Consider the following 11,584-nt stretch of genomic DNA (forward strand, 5'->3'; position numbering starts at 1 on the left):
TTCCTTCTTCTTGGGTGTAGCTGCTGGAGGAAGAGATTCAAGTTGACACAAATTGACATTATTTTAACCACGTTCACTTTTAATAACACACAGACACAGTTTCCTTGTTTCAGGAAAATGATTTGAAAATCTTCCCTTTTTAGAAACACGCAAAACAATCATTGATCAAGAAAGAATGCGGAGAAGAATGAGAGTCCAAATGAAGCGGTAAGAGAGCGAAACACAACATCAGCGACACATGAAGAACACTGGATTATGTCTAATAAGCCGTGACAGCTGGGAGATAAATATCTTCTGTACAAGCAGCTGCTGCACACACAAGACCCTTCTGTTACTGGAGGAATGAAAGTCATCCACTGAAATATCACACTGCCCATATAGAAGTAAAGAAAAGAAATAAGGGATCATGCACATGAGGTCGTAGGCGCTGTTCACATCTGCGTTGGAGGCCTCCGTCGCAGATCCGGCTGAGATTACTGGAAACAATAGCGCGGCATGTTGCATCATTGTTTCCGGTAAAACAACAGAGACCCTGATGGTAAGCCAATGTAACCCATTAAAGTCAATGGGTTACGTCGGCCGCTGGTGGTGTAATAGAAAAAGTCGCTTCCGGTATTCCCTTGTTCTGCTCCTCTGCGGACAACAGTGCCCATAATCATGGTCAGTGATTACTGGCACGTCCGGTCGCGGATAGCATGCCACATTTTTTAAGGAAGGTTTCTACGGCACGGACACCTTCCCGTGAATATACGTGAAGGTGTCCGTCGGCCATAGAAATGAATGGGTCCACAATTACGGACGAAATCCACGGTCGTGTGCGTGGGGGGCCTCACGGAGCAAAACTACGGGAAGACCTGACGCAGGTGTGAACCTTGCCTTATACAGACATTTTAGTTTTATTGCCGATCTCGTTTAACCTACAAAAATAGTTTCTAAATCGTAGCTCGGGTTTGGAGGTACATGAAATTCCTTCTGATAATCCAGCACAGAGATGCAATATGAGGAATACCGGACGCAGAATACTAAGCATGATGCGTATTACGTGCTGATGTGTGGATTTTCCTGCAGCGAATCCGCAGCGTAATACAGTACCAGGAAAGTATATAATATCATCTACACATCTCATCTACACGTTGCAGTATTTTCCCAAACATTTGACCTCCAGTGCAGATTTTAAAATTGACAGCGTGTCGATTTATTTAACGTTTTAAAAAAATACACCAAAATCCACAGCATAAAATCTAGACCTGTTTGCGCATCAAAATATAAAATCTGCACCCAAACACACATCAAAAAACGCAATATTAAGTGAAGATTTTACCTGTGGAATTACCAGTTTATCTGCGTTTTTTTGCAGATTTTCCGCATCAAATTCCTCAACGTGTGCATGTAGTCTAGGTACTCGATTGGTCAGCATCTTTTCCTCGTGCTCCAGTTTTCAGTGTGGGCAATACTGTCCCAAATATACACCAAATTTAGTAAGATCATGTGACATCTTACATGAAACAAAAGGTGTTGGGCGGCCTGTAACAGGTGAGAAGCGGCGCACACCGTACAAGCGTTTACCAATCGTCCAGTGTTTATCCTTCCAATATCTCTCATACATCATACATAGCAAGACAGCACGTGGAAGTGGCTTTTAAGGGGTACTTTCTTGATCTATAGGGTGCACATTTTAAATCTTATAGTAATGCAGGTAATCTATTAAAAGACAAAACATGAATCAATATAGTGGTGTGAATTCGTCTTAGATCGCCCTCCAATATCCACAAGGATTTCTCACTGTGAACGGTAATGTGAATCCTCGTTTTTTCCTCCATGCTTGTATAGGGCAACCTGTATAGAAGAGCTTATAGAAAACAGATGTGGTCCCCATGATCGGCCGCTGTGTGTGGAGGTGCTGTGTCCATACAGATCTATGTATCAGCCTCTACGGGGTCAGCAATCCTCGGCACTCTAGCTGTTGTGAAACTACAATTCCCAGCGTGCCCTGACAGCCTTTGGCTTTTCAGGGCATGCTGGGAGTTGTAGTTTTACAACAGCTGGAGTACCGAAGTTTGGTTGACCCCTGATCTATGACCATTTTATCTGAACAAAATTGCCTGACCTGCAACCGCAGCGCCTGGGATTGTTGCAACATCATAAAGGTGATCATCAGATGCGTGGGTACCGTGTGTTTCGTGAGGGTTCACCTTAAACCATCTTCTGACATGTCATCTATGAGGAATTGAGAGCCAAGACCCCACTGAATACATAGGTGACTGTACTCGCCCGGCCTATTTGTCAGCACTCTCAGATTTCCCTTTCTCGTTGTTTCAATACATCTTAGGGTATGTTCACACACACTAATTACGGACGTAAATCGGGCGTTTTTGCCCCAAATTACGTCCGAAAAATGCGGCTTGAAAGCGTTGACAAACATCTGCCCATTGAAAGCAATGGGCTGACGTTTGTCTGTTCACACGAGGCGTATATTTAGGCGCCGCTGTCAAATGACGGCGCGTAAATAGACGTCTGCTTCAAAGAAGTGACCTGTCACTTCTTGGGGCGTAATTGGAGCCGTTATTCATTGATTCCAATGAAAAGCAGCGCCAATTACGTCCGTAATGGACGCGGCGTTCAAGCGCCTGCACATGCCGTTACGGCTGAAATTACGGGGATGTTTTCTCCAGTAATTTCAGCCGTTACGGACGCTGTCTTGTGAACATACCCTAAAGCTGGGTTCACACGACCTATTTTCAGGCGTAAATGAGGCGTATTATGCCTCGATTTACGCCTGAAAATACGGCTCCAATACGTCGGCAAACATCCGCCCATTCATTTGAATGGGTTTGCCGACGTACTGTGCCAACGACCTGTAATTTACGCATCGTCGTTTGACAGCTGTCAAAAGACGACGCGTAAAATTACAGCCTCGTCAAAAGAAGTGCAGGACACTTATATACATTATATGCGGGGCACTTATATACATTATATGCAGGACACTTATATACATTATATGCAGGGCACTTATATACATTATATGCAGGACACTTATATACATTATATGCAGGACACTTATATACATTATATGCAGGACACTTATATACATTATATGCAGGGCACTTATATACATTATATGCAGGACACTTATATACATTATATGCAGGACACTTCTTGGGACGTTTTTGGAGCCGTTTTCTCATAGACTTATTGAAAACAGCTCCAAAAACGGCCGCGAAAACGGCGCGAAAAACGTCTGAAAATCAGGTGCTGTTTTCCCTTGAAAACAGCTCCGTATTTTCAGACGTTTTTGGCTCAGCGTGTGAACATACCCTTAGGTTTGGTGAGGAATATATACTGTAGGGGCTTATTCACACGAATGTGGGGAAACTCGGACATAAAAAACCATCTGTGGGGGTCCCGTTTTCATCCTTCATAGACTTGAGTCTATGGAGGGATCAGTGAACACGGAAGATACTAGGACATGTTCTATTTATCAACGGACCCTTCACACGGTCCTTTGAAATAATGGCCATGTGAATGGCCCCATTGACATACATGAGTCCATGTGACGGCCGTTGTTTTAACGGCCATCACACGGACGTATTTAACGTTCATGTGAATAAGCCCTAAGTATAGGAATTAAGACTGACTGCAGGCAAGCAGTCATAGTGAAAAATCCCTTTACTACCATTAGATTTTGAACCATGGACATTCACCAACATAAATGAAGGTCAGACTTTATTGCAGACAGTCCTTCAAACAAAACCAAAAGTGCAAACATAATAGAGAGGGAACAGAAAATTAACCATTTATGGAGCAAGATCTTTCAGTCTTACCCAATGAACACTACAACCGAGAATTTGAAGTTAGGCCCCATGCACATGACCATATTATTCATCTATCCGTAAATGCGGATCCGTAGCCATTTATAGTCATCCGTATTTACGGATCCACTAAAAACAGGGAGGAATCTTGGGTAATTCCCTGGCGTTACATAGCAACGCTTCCGTAATTACCGACGAATTCGGGTGCACATCCGTAGCCGTCCATAATTACGGAAGCGCCCATAGACTTCTATGGAGATTTCGTGCCGTAATTACGGTAAAAAAAAGGACATGTTCTATAAACCCGTAAAAATACAGAAAGGTGATCGTAACCCATAGAAATGAATGGGTCCGTAATTACGGATGAATAATACGGTCGTTTGCATGGGGCCTGAAGCTACACGCACACGTTGCAGAATTTGATTTGTTTTTTTTTGTGTTTTTAGGTGCGGATTTTACATTTTGGTGCCTTTTTTAAAAAGCTGTCAGATATAATTCTGAGACGAAAGCGCAAGATAAATGGACATGCTCCGATTTTAAAATCCGCACCGCAGGTCAATTTACGAGTGGAAAACTCCTGCAACGTGTAGATGAGATTACTTGACATCACATTTACTTTGCTGGTACTGTATTAAAGTGCGGACTTGCTGCAGGAAGACCCACACGTAATACGCATTGTTGTGCACGTGGCCTAACCCTCACCCAAAAAAAAAAAAAAAATGACCAGTAAATACACGTTATTTATTTGACCTCTCCTTCTGGGTGACAATACAGCCGCTAGAAGAGCTCCCACGTGGGTTGTCACCTAGCTTTCCCAGACTCCTGAATGTGATGCTGGAACATGAGAGCGGTGGTCTATCAATATATAACTAAGCTGATTTGCCATTTAGGAGTCTAGGAAAGCTTGGTGACAACCCTTGAGGAACCTGTAATGGCAGCCATGTTTTTTGCCATCCAGCTTTCCTAGCGCCGCTGCCACTCTAATTTAGTTATTGGCGGGGGTCTCAGCAATTGGTTTCCCTCCACTCAGACACTGATGATGTATCCCACCGGAAGTGTGATAACCCCTTTACCTATTTGAGACCAATACATTAGCGATCATCAACCCAATAGAGAAAAAAAAATATCCTACATATCCTACTCTAAGGCCACGTTCACACAGCAGTATTTTACTTCAGTATTTGTTAACCATTTGTATAATGGAAACACTTGTACCACTTCCGTGTTATGGACCCCCTACTGGTTTTGGCTTTCGCAAACTGACGCAAAATAATGCCGTGTGAAAGAGACCTAAGAGCGTATAATAGAGGCTACAACACTTATGTACAATCATTTTCCTTAAAGAGGATCCATCACTAGTTTATTAATTCCCCATCTCCTAACTAATCTAATAGGCGCTATGATGCTGATAACTACAGCGTGATTTTTTGTTTTTTTTTAATTATTATTTGCAAAGTTATGGCCATTTTTCTAAATATGCTAATTTGGATATACTTGCCAAATAGGAGGTGACTCTTTCTTTTCATTCTGGGCGTTGTAATGTTTTCTGTATGACGCTGTCCAATCAGCATCCAGCTTCTCCCCCTTCCCTGCCCAGCAACAGTGTGATCATATAGTATACAGCTTCCATTCCCGACTGTGTTTTCAACTGGTGATATCTCTGGTTGTGTCACAGCTAGAACTGCGATCCCGGTGTCATATGAAACATTAGAATCTCATCTTTCATATGCCACCAGGTGGTGCTGTTCTAGGTGGTCCACAGCCTGAGATATGGCTGTTTGAAGTGATCCCTTTCCCTCCAGCCTCAGTCTCTCACACTGTGTGAAGCAGCTTCATGCTGATTGGACGGCGTCAGAGGCTGTGAGGAGGCTCCACCTCCAGAGAATCGCTGCTGTTACCTCCCACTTGTCATGTAAATAACCCTTTATTAATTTAGGAAAATGCTCATAACTTTTAAAATAATAAACTTTTTTTTAAAACAAATGACACTGCAGTTATCAGCATCTTAGCGCCTATTAGATTAGTTAGGAGAAAGGGAATTCATAAACTGGGGACAGAGTCCCTTTAACTTTCAGAACATTTCCCTCTGAAAAGATCTGGGTGAAGTTTATGGGCCGTACGATTCAAAATGAAATAGCTTAGTGTGCAATATTCAGAGAGTAACCGAGCATTAAAATCGCGTTGTTCACAGCTGCCTGGTTGAAATGTCACAGATTGACTTTTAAAATCACACTAGCATGAACTTAGGCGGCCGCTCAGCTATTCATTTACTGCGTGGCTGCAATAAAATCCTATCTGTGCTGGAATGGGGTCCAAGTCCCTGGTAAATATTTGACTTTGCAAATGAATTAAACCAGGAATCCAGTTGCAGCTTCTTCCAACATATGTAGCCGGCCAGTAGTCACTTCAGTCCTCGCAAAATACAATGTAAAACCTGATGAAGAATTGTGAACCTGTGAATAGTATCAACCAGATAGACCGAGGAAGGTTTTATCCATGCAATAGGGGGACTGCCTAGGTCTGGCCCCAGGACTTCGGCATCCTACACAGTGGCACGTCGGACTCTTTGTGCTGCCGTATGTAAAGAGCTATTATTGGGCTCAACGCACACGATGCGTATTACGTGCGGTTTGGCAAATCCACAGCAGAGTCAATGAGATTCCAGGAAATCTCATGTACAGGCTGTAGTATTTTTCAGGACTGAAATTGACCTGTGGTGCGTTTTTTCATAATCCGCATTATGTCAATTTATCTTACGTTTCCACTTGCGAATTGTATCTGCCAAGTGCTATGGAAAAATCGCACCAAAACCCACAGCGGGAAAACGCGCCGAAAAACGCAACAAAAGGTGCGGTTTTTACTTGCAAATTTCCTGCGTATTGCTGTGGATTTGGTGCATATTTTCCACAGCTAAATACTCAACGTGTGCATGTAGCCTTAAGATGGATTCACACGAGCATGTTCGGTCCGTAAAGAACGGAACGTATTTCGGCCGCAAGTCCCGGACCGAACACACTGCAGGGAGCATCATAGTTATGTACGACGCTAGGAGTCCCTGCCTCTCCGTGGAACTACTGTCCCATACTGAAAACATGATTACAGTACGGGACAGTTGTCCCGCAGCGAGGCAGGGACTCCTAGCAATTATCAGATATTCTGGATTATCAGATGAAAATGAAATAGTAGAACGTGCTACTATAATTCTGGGTTTTGCTCAGTAGAATTTCTTAATTGTGTACCTCTGCTCAGGGTCCTGTTACACCGGCCAAGAGACAGCTGGTGGATCGGCCCTCATTTGCTCCTTTCACAAGGAGCTCTATAAGGGTATGTGCACACACACTAATTACGTCCGTAATTGACGGACGTATTTCGGCCGCAAGTACCAGACCGAACACAGTGCAAGGAGCCGGGCTCCTAGCATCATACTTATGTACGACGCTAGGAGTCCCTGCCTCGCTGCAGGACAACTGTCCCGTAGTATAATCATGTTTACAGTACGGGACAGTTGTCCTGCAGCGAGGCAGGGACTCCTAGCATCGTACATAAGTATGATGCTAGGAGCCCGGCTCCTTGCACTGTGTTCGGTCCGGGACTTGCGGCCGAAATACGTCCGTCAATTACGGACGTAATTAGTGTGTGTGCACATACCCTAAGGGGACGAGAACTTGTTATTACGATCACTCGTCCCCATACATTTCCATCATGTCGGCAGCACGTCTTCCTGTTTCTACATCTGCTGCCGACAACGATGATATTTATTGCTACATAAACAATCAGATCAGCAGATGATCCAGCGTTTGCTCATTCATCGGCTGATCGTTGCCCTGTTTACACAGGGCAATGATCGGGAACGCGCTTTTCTTATGAACGATCGTTTGACCAATTATATAAAAGGGCCTTTAGACAGTTTTCTGGTGTTGTGAAATACCCTACATCATGTAAGATGCTGGATTAAAGGAATTTCACTGTATTTGAGAACTGCATTATCAACACCTTCCTAATATTATGTTATCATCAGAGGCGCAACAGAAGGTTTTTTTTGTGTGTGTTTTTGTATTACTGGTAGTGAATTGACCAAAAAAAAAAGAAAATAATATGTGCACTCCAGATCCTTACAAGTGATACAGAATTGATACAAAGTTTGCAGACATATAGCGGGTCAGGGCATTTAATAGAACGGTGGGTAATAGATACATATTTTTATTTTATAATAAAATCCAGTTAAAACATTAAAAGTATTTTTGATAAAATATTGTGAAACAATCAGGTGACACGTTCAGTTTACACGTGAAATCGAACAATCCGTGGAATTAACGCGTTGTTAACACTTTGTGAATACAGAGTTCAAGTAGAAGAATAAATAGGCTCCGTTTTTGGGAACATCTCAGCAATGAATAATGAGGATTGCCTAGGGTGTATTCACACGGTGCAGTTTTGCGGTAAAACGCGTGGGTTTTTCAATTCGGTTTTCGGCATCACAGCAGAGAATGCAGCAATACCTCACCGTGTGAATACACTCCAAGGAAAAATAGACAACGGTATAAACATTCATTGAAGGGGAGGTCAGTGTTAACACTTCGAGCTCATGGACACGGCCGTATTACTGAACGCAGTTGTACAGATCTATAATGTGCTGTTCAGACCCTGCTTTGGGCCCATACTGTACCGTTGCCGGCCTCATGCCATACCCCATAGCATGCCGCATTATGGAGATATATTGCTTCTAGAGGAGAATGTGTTGCCTTATGAAGTGCCCATAATACGGACCTGTAGGGACTTCATATGTGGTCCCAGTCTCGAGAGGACATTGAGTAAGGCTTGGAATGGGGCGAAACGCATCAGATAGGATTGATCTCTATGTATGAACCACATTCACAGGTGGACATGCACATTAGATGGCGGTCAGGATCGCTGTATCCCCCCCTTAAACACATGCACACTTGGCTGTGCCAAGCATGCATGTTTATTTCAATAGGGGAATAAGCCACTGCGAGGCACTTCTCACAGTGGCGGATCACCCATGGAAACACCATCATGCCCAAACCTTCTTTCCACCAGACATCTGCCATCCCATATACATTAGATCATCAATAAGTCCAGCCGACTTTGCTCTAATGTGCATGACCAGCTTTATTAGGGTGTCGAGTCGGAGTCGCAGGCTAGAACAGTGAACCTCCCCTTAAAATATTATGAAATGTACAGGAGAACATTGTGCGAGAATCCTCACTGGAGACATGCCCGGGTACATTCATGTGGAAAAATAAAGCCCTATCCACAATCAAAGTGGAACGTCTGCAGAAAAATGCCCTGCAATTCTAGTAAAGGCGCCGACAGAAGTCAAGCCAGCTTATTAATACCATAGTGCAACGCCAACGAGATCCAGCGGAGGTTATAGAGGATCGGTCACAGGAGACATAGCACTTTTCACATAGAGGTCTGTCCTACCAGGACGTGCAGCACCAGAAACTCCTGCTGCCACCAGTGCCAATATGGAGAGAATCTCTAGAATCCTTGGCATTGACCTTGTACATCACTTATATATGACTGGGCTTACATGCACACACATACATTATATATATATCCATATTTCCAAGGGGAGAAAGAAAACCTTGACCGCACATCTACTTGCTATACTTGATCTATTGCGGCTCAGCAAAATGAAATGTATCAACATGAGGTTCTTAGTAAACATTTTTATCAAACTGTGTAAGCCCACTTGCCACTTCACGTGGGTCCCTACTCTACCAAGTGTAAAAAGGTGAGCTTTTTCCATCTGTTAATTTTTTGTGGTATTGTGTGGAAATCTTTTGTTGTTGTGGTGCTGTATCCGTGGGGGGACGTGGTCCAGAGCCAAGGTGGGCATCAGGGTTGCTGTTGGTCTCTTGGGCTGCTCCCTCTGCAGGTGCGGTGCTGCAGTGGCATTGGTTGCCATGGGATACTACACTTGGTAGAGTAGGGACCCACGTGAAGGAGGTCACCGTGAAGTGGCAAGTGGATTTATTTTGCAGAGCCACTAGTGTGTGTGTGTGTGTATATATATATATATATATATATATATATATATATATATATATGTGCTACAGTCTGTAAAAATAAAGAGGATCGGTCAGAGTGATGATTTCTACATATAAAATAAGTTGGTCCTTAGAGCCCAGAATGTGGGATGACCATGTGGTGTAGGTTTGTAGGGGGGTTTGTACGGGACAGGAGACATCGATATGAGGAAAAGTCTACACATCCCATGACAGAGTCCTTAAGGGGAGTCTCATGCTCTATAGCTCTGGTATAACAGACATTATGTAGTCAAAATAATACAAACAAGCAATTGTGCTGGAAAAACAAACAGCTGCACAAAACATGACAAAAAGATCATACAATGTAAATGGAAAGTAAGTGTACCCATCCCCCCCCCCCCCCCCTATAGTGCAAACCACAAGAACGCGTCAGCGACATTAAAAAATATTATCCGGTTTCAGCAAATTGTTTTTTTCTGTATAATTAGGGTAAGGCCGCACGGCCACGGTGCGTTTATTTTGCGTTTTTAAACTCCAGCAAGTGTCAATGGTGACATTTTGGTTATGGACAGACGGCTGCTATTATATTACAATGTGTTTTTGTGCAGTTATCTGCATCTTCACAATGTCCGACCGCAGGCAGTTAATGACCGCAATGCCAAAGTTGTTGCTGAACTGCTTGCGCTTTTGCTGACAGTTCTGCAATGCAATAAACGATATACAGGAAGCGCCTAACAAACTGCAACACGGGTGAAAACTATGTCCGTAAACTATGTGCGTAAAAAAACGCCAACAGAACTGCAGCATTAGAGACAAAAAACACACGCAGTTGACCGCATTCGGTTTTCAAACGCAACAAAACCGCATCAACGACGCACCGTGTGGCCTTACCCTTAAAGTTCTACAATTTTCCAATATACTTTCTGTTTTAATTCCTCACGGTTTTCAAGATCTCTGCTTCTTGTTATTCAGTAGGAACATTCATTGTTTACTTCCAGGATACAAAATTCTATCCATGGTCATGTGATGGACACACAGGTGCTGAGATCGTTACATGGTCATGTGATGGACACACAGGTGCTGAGATCGTTACATGGTCATGTGATGGACACACAGGTGCTGGGATCGTTACATGGTCATGTGATGGACACAGGTGCTGGGATCGTTACATGGTCATGTGATGGACACACAGGTGCTGGGATCGTTACATGGTCATGTGATGGACACACAGGTGCTGGGATCGTTACATGGTCATGTGATGGACACAGGTGCTGGGATCGTTACATGGTCATGTGATGGACACACAGGTGCTGGGATCGTTACATGGTCATGTGATGGACACAGGTGCTGGGATCGTTACATGGTCATGTGATGGACACAGGTGCTGGGATCGTTACATGGTCATGTGATGGACACAGGTGCTGGGATCGTTACATGGTCATGTGATGGACACAGGTGCTGGGATCGTTACATGGTCATGTGATGGACACAGGTGCTGGGATCGTTACATGGTCATGTGGACACAGGTGCTGGGATCGTTACATGGTCATGTGATGGACACAGGTGCTGGGATCGTTACATGGTCATGTGATGGACACAGGTGCTGGGATCGTTACATGGTCATGTGATGGACACAGGTGCTGGGATCGTTACATGGTCATGTGATGGACACACAGGTGCTGGGATCGTTACATGGTCATGTGATGGACACACAGGTGCTGGGATCGTTACAAGACACAGCTCTGATACACATACTGTAAG

Source organism: Rhinoderma darwinii, chromosome 12, assembly GCF_050947455.1.
Source record: "Rhinoderma darwinii isolate aRhiDar2 chromosome 12, aRhiDar2.hap1, whole genome shotgun sequence".
In the NCBI taxonomy this organism is placed as follows: domain Eukaryota; kingdom Metazoa; phylum Chordata; class Amphibia; order Anura; family Rhinodermatidae; genus Rhinoderma; species Rhinoderma darwinii.